Source organism: Palaemon carinicauda, chromosome 2 (genome assembly GCF_036898095.1).
Source record: "Palaemon carinicauda isolate YSFRI2023 chromosome 2, ASM3689809v2, whole genome shotgun sequence".
Lineage (NCBI taxonomy): Eukaryota > Metazoa > Arthropoda > Malacostraca > Decapoda > Palaemonidae > Palaemon > Palaemon carinicauda.
Window position 1 is genome coordinate 40,794,550 of NC_090726.1, and position 14,412 is coordinate 40,808,961.

At 46.2% G+C, this 14,412-nt stretch overlaps 1 protein-coding gene across 1 annotated transcript in view; it reads right to left on the minus strand.

The window, feature by feature from the left end:
- Positions 1-14,209, minus strand: part of LOC137616158 (DNA polymerase interacting tetratricopeptide repeat-containing, protein of 47 kDa-like) — a 32,263-nt gene extending 18,054 nt beyond the window's left edge. Inside the window, exon 1 of the mRNA XM_068345824.1 lies at positions 14,148-14,209. The gene's annotated coding sequence lies outside the window, so the exon portion shown is untranslated. The remainder of the gene's footprint in view (positions 1-14,147) is intronic.
- Between the last annotated feature and the right edge of the window lie 203 nt (positions 14,210-14,412).

Consider the following 14,412-nt stretch of genomic DNA (forward strand, 5'->3'; position numbering starts at 1 on the left):
GCCTCATTGCTGTTCTACGAGGAGAGTCTACCAAACTTGAGAAGTCAGCCTGGGCAGAGGCAGGTACTCCCAAGCCTGGTTCCTCTCCTGTGGCATACCAAACGCCCGCTTTAGAAGTGAGCTTAGTCGTAGGAAACATAAAGGAAGTCTTTCCTAGTTGCTGCTTAGACTGCAACCACTCCCCTAAAATTCTTAAAGCTCTCTTAGAGGACCTTGCAAAGACGAGCTTAGTATAAGTTGACTTGGCTGGCTGCATGCCCAGCGAAAACTCAGATGGCGGAGAGCGGGGGGTAGCAGAGACAAAATGGTCTGGGTATACCTCTCTGAAAAGAGCCAAGACCTTACGAAAGTCAATAGGAGGCGGAGAAGACTTGGATTCATCCACGTCTGATGAGGGATCCAGGTGTGCAGCCTCATCATCAGAAACCTCATCACCAGAGTGTAGCGAAGTGAGAGGTAAGGTATGCTGAACAGCAGAATCTGCACGAGCGGGAGCAAAAACGCTTGTGGTTTCATCCTCAAGTCTCTGTTGCTGAGGCAAAACCTGAGGTTCAGGCTGCAAAGGCTGGTCAAAAGGAGTAGCAGAAGGTAGGCGCATGGGTTGAGGAGGCTGACTCCTGGCATGAGTGTCTTGCCTCAAGGGTTGCGCTTGCTGTAAGGTGAGCGGATGCGCAGTAGCAGGTTCCTGAGGAACGAGTTGAGGTTCCTGAGGTGTGAGCTGCGAGAGTTGAGGTAGTGGCTGCGCAGAACGCAATACTTGTCTCGCGAGTTGAGGTTCCTGAGGCGCAAAGCTAAGGTGTTGAGGCTCTCGCCTTGAGGAGGGTTGAGGTCGCTGCAGCGAGAGCTGAGGTGTCTGCCTCATGGATGGGAGAGGTTGTTGTACCTCAAGAGAGTGTTGCCTCACTGGTGGAACCGCAAGTGGAAGCGGAGGAAGTAAGGTATAAGCTTCCTGTTCCCATTGCTGAGGTTGCCTTAAGGAAGGCGGAGGTAGCTGCACACCGCTGGAAACTGGTAACTCAGTACGTTGTAAGGTATCCTGAGGAGCCTCAACATTGTACGCCTGGCAGACAGGACTGCGGTTAGGCGGAGCGATCGCAGGAGGAGGTGTAACCTTCTCAGCCTGACACTCACGCATCAAGACCGCAAGTTGTGACTGCATGGACTGCAGTAGAGTCAACTTGGGGTCGGCAGACACTAAGGTCTGCTGAGGCAAAGCCTTAACAGAAGAGATCTGTTGCGGCAGCACCTTACTCCTCTTAGGAGGAGTGCATTCAACTGATGACTGCGGCGAGTCAGAGCTGATCCAATGACTGCAGCCAGGTTGTAGAGCTCTTGAGGTCTGGACTCTGCGTTTGAGAGGTCTTGAGACCTGAGTCCAACGTTTCCTCCCTGACAATTCTTCAGCAGACGAGTAAAAGACGGGCTCAATCGTCTGCGGGTGGGAGTGACGGTCTCTGGAAGACACGCCCGCAACCACCGAGGATACTTCTGTGCGCCGATCAAGGCCTGCCGAACCCTTTTGCCCTTCGACATTGCTTCTCCCCTGGGCTTGGGAGCTTGCAAGAGGTCCCGGACTGGGAGGACGACTGGCACGCACAGAAGTACCCTCACGCACCACACTGACACTGACACTAGCACTGCACTGACACTAGCACTTGTCACAGCACTGGCACTATTACCACCCACTGCACTCTTGACCTTAAGTTCCTTGACTTCGGCCATAAGAGACTTATGATCACTAACCACCGATTCCACTTTGTCACCTAAAGCCTGAATGGCACGCAAAACAACAGACATATCAGGTTGAGGGCAAATAGTAGGTTCGGGGGTAGCCACTACAGGGGGAGGAAAAGGTAGGGGATCATGAGGTGAGGAAAAAAGTGAAGAGCGAGAAGAACTCCTCCTAACTCTCTCTCTCTCTAACTTGGTTGAATATTTAAGAAATCGGACAAAATCAAGTTCCGAAAGTCCGGCGCATTCCTCACATCGATCTTCCAACTGACAGGGTCTTTCCCTACAGTCAGAACAAGCGGTGTGAGGATCTACCGAGGCCTTCGGAATACGCCTATTACAAGACCTACATCGTCTATGGGGTGGGGCTTGTGAAATGTCAGACATCTTGAATCAAAGAGTTAGCCAAGTGGGGTTCCAAATCAAGCAAAAAGATCGTTAACCATTAATCAGAACTAAATAATAGCTATCTAAGCTAATATAGAAGTTTTCCAGTAAAGCGACAGCCGAAATCTGAGAGAAATACTTCACCAAAAGCCGTGAAAATACTCCAAGATCATAAGCGTATCCCAGAACGTCTTGCCGGAAGCACGACAGAGGAAAAATTGAGGAGGTGTCAACAAGAAGTACTGTAGTACCTGGCCACAGGTGGCGCTGGTGAGTACACCCCCTTCTAGTATTGTGATAGCTGGCGTATCCCTCCCGTAGAATTCTGTCGGGCAACGGAGTTGACAGCTACATGATTATCGGGTAAGTTTAATATTGAAAATAAAAAAATATATATATACTGTAAATATATATGTACATAATACTATTTTTTCATTATAAGGTTAAACAGTAAAACATGTCGATAGAAAGAAAAATACCAATAAATCCAGAATGTATGGTTTATACAAACTGTACAAATTGTAGTCGCGCTACACAAATAAGGGAATCTAATATGCAGTATACATATATTTAGATTTAAAACTCATGATATTACTGCAGATTTTGCGCTGGTAGTAGCGAGGACTTCTCTAGATTTACCATGATCCCCAGATCTTGGCAAAATGTGAGGAGTCTGTTTCGATGGAGAAGAACCTTCCTCAGCCAATCATCCGGGCGAAGAAGACGTACACCGTTCTAGTGTGCCCAAGTTAAAACTAGGGCAAACACTTGGGTGAAAACTCATGGTGAATTGGACAGGACAAAGCACAGCACTTTGAACTGGTATACTTTGCTGTTGCAGGAGAACCTTAGGTACTTCGTTAAGGTTGGATGAACGAGGATCTGGAAGTAAATGTCTTAAGAGGTCCTGAGTGATCAAGAAGTCTTTTGGTCTGTCGGCCTGTCTGACCGTTTGAGCTGTCTCCTTCTTGATCGGAGTTTGTTTTAAAGTTGAGAGGTCTATGACTGGTCTCCAGCCTCCAGAAGCCTGCTCTATGAGAAAGAGCTGACTGTAAAAGCCTGAGGACTCGTCTGGATTTCGACCTGAAGGGCCCGTTCCTTTACGGATACCTTTGTGAAGGACCTTGTGATCCCTGGATGGGAGGTTAGAGTGAAAGAGAGAGTGAAAGGGACGTGATATCCTGTCTGCAGAACAGAGACGGACCAAGGCTCAGCACCGTGACACATCTACCTCTGACATTTACCCTGTAGGATCCTCTCACCGGTGGACTGGTCAGGAGAATCCCCTTTAACATGCATAACCACGATGGTTTCTCATGCCTCTCCTGGATCCTCTGGGCCAAAAGGGTTATCTTTGACCTTAGTTCCTTGGCACTGCTTGATGAGGCTATTGAGGACCCTCTTTTTGTCCTCAACGCCTTAGCTGATAGGGGCGTTGTTGTTGAGGTACCTCAGAGTATGGGCGAGATGGCATAGCCCATTGAAAGTCTTTGCTTGTTTTCCCCCTATTTTCTGCAATCGCTTCAATGTCCTCCACATTAAAGAGAGAGGGGCCATCCATCGGTGTGTTGCGAAGCCTCATTGCTTCCTTCCTTGGTATCCGTTTCATGAATCTTGATATGACTGCGTCACGCCATCTCAACACCCAATTGACCCACAGATTGAGGACATTGTGGGTTAGGAATTCTATGGCTAGAGTGCCTGAAAGCAGGAAAATGGACATAGCTTCCCTGTTCTGTTCACTGGTGAAGTCCTTGGTCCTGAACAAGTAACCTACTGTCTCCAACCAGTAATCCAGTCAAGATGCAGCTTGCAGGGAACACTTTAACACACGCTCCATGTTCGCCTCATCTACCACAGAAAATCCTACTGACAAGGAGGACAGTCTGTCCAACGGCATGTTGTGTGTCAGGACTAGAATTGCCAGATCCAGAGGGAGAGGAGATGTGGCGTCACCTACAATGTCGTAAAACTTCCTCTACCTGACATATGGTGGAGGGAGTAGGTGGGAGGAATGAATTGCTCATAGGGATTGAGAATCCCCTGCCTCATGAGCATAGGCTCTCTTCCTGGCACCCCTGACCCCCATTGACCAAGCCTCGGTTGGTCTACGAGTATGGTAAAAGAAGTCGAGGACTGTGTCCTTTCCCTCGGCTGGAAGAGGGTCCAGTTCCTCTAAGTTATTAACTTTCCTAATACAAGCTAGGGACTGCAGGAAGACATGGTCTGCATCCCTTTAAGGGGACAGATCTTAGGACTGATGGAAGCTGCCACAGCTTGCCCTCGGAAAGGTCTGAACCGTCATCAAAAGGCTATTCCTCGTCCAAACTCACATCCCTAGGAACCCAGAGAGGATGTCGGTCATCAGCAGGGATCTGGTGTGAGGTGTGAGACTTCGGAGGTAGGTCGCTATGTTCCGGCTCTGGTTTATGGGATGGTCCTCGACGCTCTTCGCCCTAAAGTCGAGGCCTAGTTCTTTGGGACCGTTTTTGTATCCTTCCGTTCCCTCGGGTGGATGGAAAAATTCCCTAGAAGCAAAGTACTGTACAGTAGTTTCCTTCCGTACTTCCTTTGTCAGTCTCATGTCCTTGGGGAAGCCATACTTGGTGGAGGCTCCTTAGGTCCCAAAGAGCTCGGAACTACCGGATCCAGATCTAGGGGGATCAAATTATAGTTGTCTGTTAGAGAGATTCCTCTTGGAGATCCTGAGCCCCTCCTCATTTTCAGATGAAAAGAATCTCCTGGAGGAGGAGTAAATGTCTCTTATGTTTATGGGGGATGATCAGAATAATCCTCCATCTATCCAAGGCTGGGTCCTGCCCTTGGTAGCAGGCTTAGAACGTAGATATTGTTCATATCTTGACGTTCCATGCGGGGGAGAGGGGCGTTTGGTAAGATGAAGGAGCTGCTGTTCACTCCTTCGTCTTGGATCAGGAGGGAACTCCTTACCCAGAAACTTGTGGGCTCCAGAGGAATAATTGGAGTACTTTTATGAGTTGGTAGAGGCAAACGACCTGGTCCCGAGTCCGCTTGTTTAAACACTTGCACGAGTTCCTGGATTCAGGGTTTATCTTTAGTAAACAAAAACGTCTTTGCTTTTCCCTGTTTCTTATGGATAGGTGACTGCTAACCAGGATGTTCTATATGGGCTCTCATTAAAGTAGAGTGCTGTGCCAGAATGCTTTGATGGCGAGGCCACCGAGAAACAGGTGAGCGCTGATCAAAACCTCGCCGAAAAGGCGAGTGTTTTGGCAAGGGGAGCGCTGTGCAGGGGCACACTGATGGTACTTGTCAGGAACTTGCCAAAGGGGCGAGCACTGGCGTGGTGAGTGCTGTGCTGGCAAGACGAGCGCTGATGATGCGTTCACTGATGGGGTGAGTGCTGACGAGAAATGGGATTCTGTGTGCCCATATGTACAGATAAATTAAATGTCTGCGCATGCTACCCCTCCTGTTCGTAGAGCGCTAAAACTTGCATAGTCTCAATCTCGTCATAAGATTTACCTCCTGGAATTTTATTAAATATAGACAAGTTTTGAAGTGACGAATGAGGAATTAGGTTCCTCAGTAAATGCGTGCGCTCAACTCCCCCGACTATTGTTGGTTGAGAGTGTTAGCGCATTTGAATGTGAGGTTTGAATACCTCACTTGCTCACCTTTTTGGTATGCTCGTCAATCTAATCTACTTTTAAAAGATTCCCTGCCTGAGCTCTTTGAAGGAAATCCGACAAACTTTGTCTCTCTTGAATGGGGGAGTGTTGCCTAACCTCACTTCTTTTCTTGTAAGGAAGAGGGGGTTGTTGAAGGGGCAGCATCCCAGCGGCTTCTACTTTGGATGAAGTAGAAGCCCTAGGCTCTGGTTTGAGGTCATGATGTGTCCTAAGAACACGAAGGCAGGGGGCGGAAGCAGTAAACTACAACTAAAGCCACCGTCGTTAAGCTCTTACAAGCTATGGTCCCAAGAGCATGAGCGTGGAATGAACGATGACTCTCGGACACGGTTTAAAAACCTCTCGGAGGAGACCAATCAGGAGATTGTCTTCTCTCCCTCAGACGGGAAGGACGACTCGAGCAGGAGGCTAGTCTTACTCCTAGAGGAATTCACATTAAGGAATCCTACGATGGGATACTGCGGAGGAATAGATATTTCTCCTGGATGAGAGAACCTCACTCTCACTTTATGTCCCTCGCTGGAGAACCTCTAGCAAACGTTCTCTCGAAGGAGAGCCTGGAAGACCTTCAGATGGCCACAGCTGACATACAGTGTAAGCAGATAGATTTCCCTGCAGAGGAAGTCCAAGTTGCTTCTCTAGGGGAAGCAACTGGAAGTTCCAAACCGCAAGGTTGCCCTAACGTCAAGGTGCCTCCACTCTTAACTGACCGATCCCCAGAGGAGACCGATCAAAAAGAGTCGGGGTGGCAGGATTGAGCCGTAGCGCTAAGATGGCAAGGATGAACCCGAAGGGAATGAATCCATATTAGCCTTCTTCTTCCTATGCTTAACAAAACGCAGCCACTGGGAGGGAGGCATCTCCCATCACACACAGCTAGGAATCTCCTCGGAACAGGAGTGCCCTCTGCACGCAGGACAAAGTGAGTGGGGTTCTGTCTCCAAGAAAGACATGAAGGTGTCGCAACAGCGCCCTTTCCCTGCCTGGACAAATCCACATTCTATCAGAATGCACACACTATCAAGCTATGAAAAAGGAAAAGTTTAACATTTTAGGCCAATTTTTCTTTTTAGGTTTAGAAAACCGAGTAAAGCAGAGGAGGTCAGACAATGTCCGTTCTCTTCCGAGCCGAAATGCAAAGTGGCTTGTGTTGGCTACTGCATGTCTGAGCGAGGTGGTGGGACTATTTTCTGCTAACCCCCCCACTAACTAGCGAAGGGGAGTAACACCTCGCTAAAAGTTTTACAGCTAGTTTCAGCTGTTGCCAAAATGTATCTCCATAGTGAAGAGCTTCAGGTTTGTATTTGGTGCCGGAACAAACGTACTTTAGACATAAAAGTAATGTACAGTATTTAACAGGTATTCTGGTTTACTACGATTAGGTTAGAACTATGCTACATTTATATCATAGCCTCAATAGGCCTATTTCCTCCTACATGCAATATGACGAATTCGGATATAATTTGTATTTTTCCTAACCACACAAACCTTAGCTATTTACATGGGGTATTACTTTCGGCGTAGCTGAAATGGTGAGCCATTAGATTTTTAACGAGGGTTAACTACCCTCTAGCTAGCTAGCGAGGGGGTAGGGGAGAGGTAGCTAGCTACCCCTCCCCCCCACACACCAGTGAACTGATTCACTTCGCTTAGAGGTAGGACTTGCCTTGGGGGACAGGGCAGGAGGGCAAATATGTGTAAATAGCTAAGGTTTGTATGGTTAGGAAAAATACAAATTATCTCAGAATTTGTCATTTGTTCCGTAACCGAAATACAAACCACGCTATTTACATGGGGTGACTTACCCCTTAGGAAGGGTGGAAAGTCCCAGCCTTACTGGCTTTGGCTTTGCCCGGGGACTCAGAATCCGAGTGAGCAGCACTTCGAGAAAAAGTGTCCCTGCACCACGCAAGTTCCTTGCTCCGCAAGGAATGCGCGGCCTACATAAGCTTGTGTGTGGAGGGATGAAGTGTGACTTGTCCTAGGGAGTTGACCTGAAATCCCTTAGACGGAATTCTAGGCTAGGACGTTCCCAATACCACCTCGTCAGGATATGGGGGACGTGACAGTATTAACTTAATACTAGGAACACAAGGAATCATGGTTTACCTGCAGAGGTTTGAGGTCAGCTATGCAGAGAACCCAGGATGCTGCTTTCCCCAAGAGAGGAGAGGATGAAGAAAGAAATAAGGGCCAGACAAACTTCTTTCATTCATGCAGACTAAAACTGGGTAACAATGCCCTCAACCTTCTGCTACCTGTCCATTAAGGAGCCTGAGGTTTAGACCAGCTGTTGTGTAGCCACTACAGGGCCGATAGAAAACGTATTGAAGCTCCTGTGGGTTACGTCCCGCAGGTAGTGGGCTGTGAAGGTCGTTTGATGCCTCCAGACTCCAGCTTGTAGCACCTGTGTCACAGAGTAGTTACTCTTGAAGACCAGGGACGTTGTGATGGCCCTGGCGTCGCGTGCCCAAAGGCGACATGACGGAGGAGGATCTGGATTCAGGGAGTGATGGATGACCCTACGAATCCAGGCTGAAAAGGTATTCTTGGTGACCCTCCTCTCCGTCTTTCCTGTGCTCCAAAACAGGGCTTGCACGTGAGGACGAACTCCAGCTGTTCTTAAGATAACACCTCCAACTCCTTACTGGGCATAGTAGGAGAAGGTCAGGGTCATCTGTTACAGAACGGAGACTCGAAATCCTGAAGGAGTCGAATCGAGGGTCCGGGCTCCAAGATTTTGAGACTAGTGACCAACTCAGGGACGAACCTGAACGTTACCTCCACCTCTCCTCTTGAATGGACGACAACGTATGAGAGACCACGAAGTTCGCTGGCACGCTTGGCCAAGGCCAGAGCGAGCAGGAGCACCGTCTTCCAAGTCAGGTGACGATCAGAAGACTGGCGTAAAGGTTCGCAAGGAGGTCTCTTGCGAGCCCTAAGAGCCCGAACCATGTTCCATGGAGGAGGTTTCACTTCCGAGTGGGGGCGGGTAAGTTCGTAGCTTCGAATGAACTTAGAAAGAACCAGCGAGGAGGGAATGTCTATCCTTCAGCCTGCGGGAGGGAATGCGCCTTTCGCTCTCGGCGGTGAAAACCTATCGCTCAGCCTTAGCCTGGCCTGCAGGCTGAAGGATAGACATTCCCTCCTCGCTGGTTCTTTCTTCGTTCATTCGAAGCTACGAACTTACCTGTTACCCAGTTTTAGTCTGCATGAATGAAAGAAGTTTGTCTGGCCCTTATTTCTTTCTTCATCCTCTCCTCTCTTGGGAAAAGCAGCATCCTGGGTTCTCTGCATAGCTGAGGCTGGAGTGTTTGAAATGGTGCTGGTAACCCTGCTTCCCAAGTACCTATTCCTATAAACCTGCTTACCATAAGACAAGTCGTAACCCTGTGTTTGCTTCCCAACAACCCCTCTTACCCTAAGAAAAGTCAAAACCCTACGTTTCCTTCCCAAGTACCCATTCCTATAAACCTGCTTACCATAAGACAAGTCGTAACCCTGTGTTTGCTTCCCAACAACCCCTCTTACCCTAAGAAAAGTCAAAACCCTACGTTTCCTTCCCAAGTACCCATTCCTAAAACACCACTTACCATAAGACAAGTCGTAACCCTGTGTTTGCTTCCCAACAACCCCTCTTACCCTAAGAAAAGTCAAAACCCTACGTTTCCTTCCCAAGTACCCATTCCTATAAACCTGCTTACCATAAGACAAGTCGTAACCCTGTGTTTGCTTCCCAACAACCCCTCTTACCCTAAGAAAAGTCAAAACCCTACGTTTCCTTCCCAAGTACCCATTCCTATAAACCTGCTTACCATAAGACAAGTCGTAACCCTGTGTTTGCTTCCCAACAACCCCTCTTACCCTAAGAAAAGTCAAAACCCTACGTTTCCTTCCCAAGTACCCATTCCTAAAACACCACTTACCATAAGACAAGTCGTAACCCTATGTTTGCTTCCCAACAACCCCTCTTACCCTAAGAAAAGTCAAAACACTACGTTTCCTTCCCAAGTACCCATTCCTATAAACCTGCTTACCATAAGACAAGTCGTAACCCTGTGTTTGCTTCCCAACAACCCCTCTTACCCTAAGAAAATTCAAAAACCTACGTTTCCTTCCCAAGTACCCATTCCTAAAACACCACTTACCATAAGACAAGTCGTAACCCTGTGTTTGCTTCCCAACAACCCCTCTTACCCTAAGAAAAGTCAAAACCCTACGTTTCCTTCCCCAGTACCCATTCCTAAAACACCACTTACCATAAGACAAGTCGTAACCCTGTGTTTGCTTCCCAACAACCCCTCTTACCCTAAGAAAAGTCAAAACCCTACGTTTCCTTCCCAAGTACCCATTCCTATAAACCTGCTTACCATAAGACAAGTCGTAACCCTGTGTTTGCTTCCCAACAACCCCTCTTACCCTAAGAAAAGTCAAAACCCTACGTTTCCTTCCCAAGTACCCATTCCTAAAACACCACTTATCATAAGACAAGTCGTAACCCTGTGTTTGCTTCCCAACAACCCCTCTTACCCTAAGAAAATTCAAAACCCTACGTTTCCTTCCCAAGTACCCATTCCTATAAACCTGCTTACCATAAGACAAGTCGTAACCCTGTGTTTGCTTCCCAACAACCCCTCTTACCCTAAGAAAAGTCAAAACCCTACGTTTCCTTCCCAAGTACCCATTCCTAAAACACCACTTACCATAAGACAAGTCGTAACCCTGTGTTTGCTTCCCAACAACCCCTCTTACCCTAAGAAAAGTCAAAACCCTACGTTTCCTTCCCAAGTACCCATTCCTATAAACCTGCTTACCATAAGACAAGTCGTAACCCTGTGTTTGCTTCCCAACAACCCCTCTTACCCTAAGAAAAGTCAAAACCCTACGTTTCCTTCCCCAGTACCCATTCCTAAAACACCACTTACCATAAGACAAGTCGTAACCCTGTGTTTGCTTCCCAACAACCCCTCTTACCCTAAGAAAAGTCAAAACCCTACGTTTCCTTCCCAAGTACCCATTCCTATAAACCTGCTTACCATAAGACAAGTCGTAACCCTGTGTTTGCTTCCCAACAACCCCTCTTACCCTAAGAAAAGTCAAAACCCTACGTTTCCTTCCCAAGTACCCATTCTTAAAACACCACTTACCATAAGACAAGTCGTAACCCTGTGTTTGCTTCCCAACAACCCCTCTTACCCTAAGAAAAGTCAAAACCCTACGTTTCCTTCCCAAGTACCCATTCCTATAAACCTGCTTACCATAAGACAAGTCGTAACCCTGTGTTTGCTTCCCAACAACCCCTCTTACCCTAAGAAAAGTCAAAACCCTACGTTTCCTTCCCAAGTACCCATTCCTAAAACACCACTTACCATAAGACAAGTCGTAACCCTGTGTTTGCTTCCCAACAACCCCTCTTACCCTAAGAAAAGTCAAAACCCTACGTTTCCTTCCCAAGTACCCATTCCTATAAACCTGCTTACCATAAGACAAGTCGTAACCCTGTGTTTGCTTCCCAACAACCCCTCTTACCCTAAGAAAAGTCAAAACCCTACGTTTCCTTCCCAAGTACCCATTCCTATAAACCTGCTTACCATAAGACAAGTCGTAACCCTGTGTTTGCTTCCCAACAACCCCTCTTACCCTAAGAAAAGTCAAAACCCTACGTTTCCTTCCCAAGTACCCATTCCTATAAACCTGCTTACCATAAGACAAGTCGTAACCCTGTGTTTGCTTCCCAACAACCCCTCTTACCCTAAGAAAAGTCAAAACCCTACGTTTCCTTCCCAAGTACCCATTCCTAAAACACCACTTACCATAAGACAAGTCGTAACCCTGTGTTTGCTTCCCAACAACCCCTCTTACCCTAAGAAAAGTCAAAACCCTACGTTTCCTTCCCAAGTACCCATTCCTATAAACCTGCTTACCATAAGACAAGTCGTAACCCTGTGTTTGCTTCCCAACAACCCCTCTTACCCTAAGAAAAGTCAAAACCCTACGTTTCCTTCCCAAGTACCCATTCCTATAAACCTGCTTACCATAAGACAAGTCGTAACCCTGTGTTTGCTTCCCAACAACCCCTCTTACCCTAAGAAAAGTCAAAACCCTACGTTTCCTTCCCAAGTACCCATTCCTATAAACCTGCTTACCATAAGACAAGTCGTAACCCTGTGTTTGCTTCCCAACAACCCCTCTTACCCTAAGAAAAGTCAAAACCCTACGTTTCCTTCCCAAGTACCCATTCCTAAAACACCACTTACCATAAGACAAGTTGTAACCCTGTGTTTGCTTCCCAACAACCCCTCTTACCCTAAGAAAAGTCAAAACCCTACGTTTCCTTCCCAAGTACCCATTCCTATAAACCTGCTTACCATAAGACAAGTCGTAACCCTGTGTTTGCTTCCCAACAACCCCTCTTACCCTAAGAAAAGTCAAAACCCTACGTTTCCTTCCCAAGTACCCATTCCTAAAACACCACTTACCATAAGACAAGTCGTAACCCTGTGTTTGCTTCCCAACAACCCCTCTTACCCTAAGAAAAGTCAAAACCCTACGTTTCCTTCCCAAGTACCCATTCCTATAAACCTGCTTACCATAAGACAAGTCGTAACCCTGTGTTTGCTTCCCAACAACCCCTCTTACCCTAAGAAAAGTCAAAACCCTACGTTTCCTTCCCAAGTACCCATTCCTAAAACACCACTTACCATAAGACAAGTCGTAACCCTGTGTTTGCTTCCCAACAACCCCTCTTACCCTAAGAAAAGTCAAAACCCTACGTTTCCTTCCCAAGTACCCATTCCTATAAACCTGCTTACCATAAGACAAGTCGTAACCCTGTGTTTGCTTCCCAACAACCCCTCTTACCCTAAGAAAAGTCAAAACCCTACGTTTCCTTCCCAAGTACCCATTCCTATAAACCTGCTTACCATAAGACAAGTCGTAACCCTGTGTTTGCTTCCCAACAACCCCTCTTACCCTAAGAAAAGTCAAAACCCTACGTTTCCTTCCCAAGTACCCATTCCTATAAACCTGCTTACCATAAGACAAGTCGTAACCCTGTGTTTGCTTCCCAACAACCCCTCTTACCCTAAGAAAAGTCAAAACCCTACGTTTCCTTCCCAAGTACCCATTCCTATAAACCTGCTTACCATAAGACAAGTCGTAACCCTGTGTTTGCTTCCCAACAACCCACGGCGTCAATGACCTCAGATGTCAGGATGCCTGAAAACTTTAAATCAATCAATCAATCCCAACAACCCATCCCTATAACCCCTCTTACCCTAAGACAAGTCATAACCCAGTGATTCCTTCCCATGTACCCATCCCTATAACCCCACCTGGAGTCTTTGTATATCAGCGGTCAGTTCCTCTAACGAGCATAAAATATGGACATCAACTAACCTAAACTTTCCCCCCTAACCTAACCTACAAGATGTGTCCTTACCTATTTAACTAAAGGGGGTGGTAAGGGACCCCTGCGACCCCCTTACCCTGCTGTATTCTTAGTGCGCTGTCATCATACATACAGATGGCCGCTATCATACATACAACTCATCCCCAGTAGTAAAGTCAGGATACGGCTCCTAGATTGCGTTAAATGATGTCAAGTTTGGGTTATTGTACTACAGTAAACATTTACCCCCACAGGATTTCCTGACCAGGTCCGTCCCAATAAACTACGAATTGCCACATATTAGCAAGGTAAAATAGCAGTTAATTACCAAATAAATGATCTATTTATGGTTTTTCCTTCACAAAAACCTAACTATTACCATTTTATAATTGTTTTAGACGAATGATTTCAGTGGTCTCGTATTCTTTACGTTCGACCAAGGGTGATGTGTAAGCTACATTGTAAACTCATTTCCAATAGAAACGAAGACAAGAATAGTTATAATGAAGGCAAGTATCGTTACAATAATGAAAATAATCATTATAACAAATCTAACATTCGTTAGGACAAACAGAAGAATCGTTAAAACGAATATGAGACGATAAAACGAAGTCAAGAATCGGTACAACAGACACAAAAATGGTTAAAAAACGAAGAAAAAAATGGATAATACGACGACAAAAACGTATAATACGAAGACAGAACTAGTTAGCAACTAGACAAGAATAGTTAGAATAACATAATATGAACATGCATGTAATTTATGTAATATAATACTGCTTTTTATAACGTTAAACTGAAACTTCACCGAACATAATACAGAACTGCTAGCAGTTACATGTCAAGCAAGCGTGATTATCTTATAATTAAAGGGATTATATTCGCTTACTGTGTTCCATATAGTTAAGAGTTATTTTTAAGTAATGATAATTACATTTTAAAGTACGTAATGTAATGCAATATCTTACCCCGTCCGCTGGTTTCTGGTTTGTTATTGCTCTGATGCTCATTCGAGTCACTCCGCAAAATAGATAGATAGATAGATAGGTGCAAAGCTTCTTATCGTTCTTATCTTCTTATATTGTTTTGTCTTTTCCTCCACATCAGGTTTAATACTTTTTTTTTCTTTTCTGTACTTGTTTCACTAAATAAATATAATCCTACTATTTTCTTAAGGTCTACCTCGTTTCGCTGATGTAGTAGGTTGGCCAAGGCACCAGCCGCCCGTTGAAA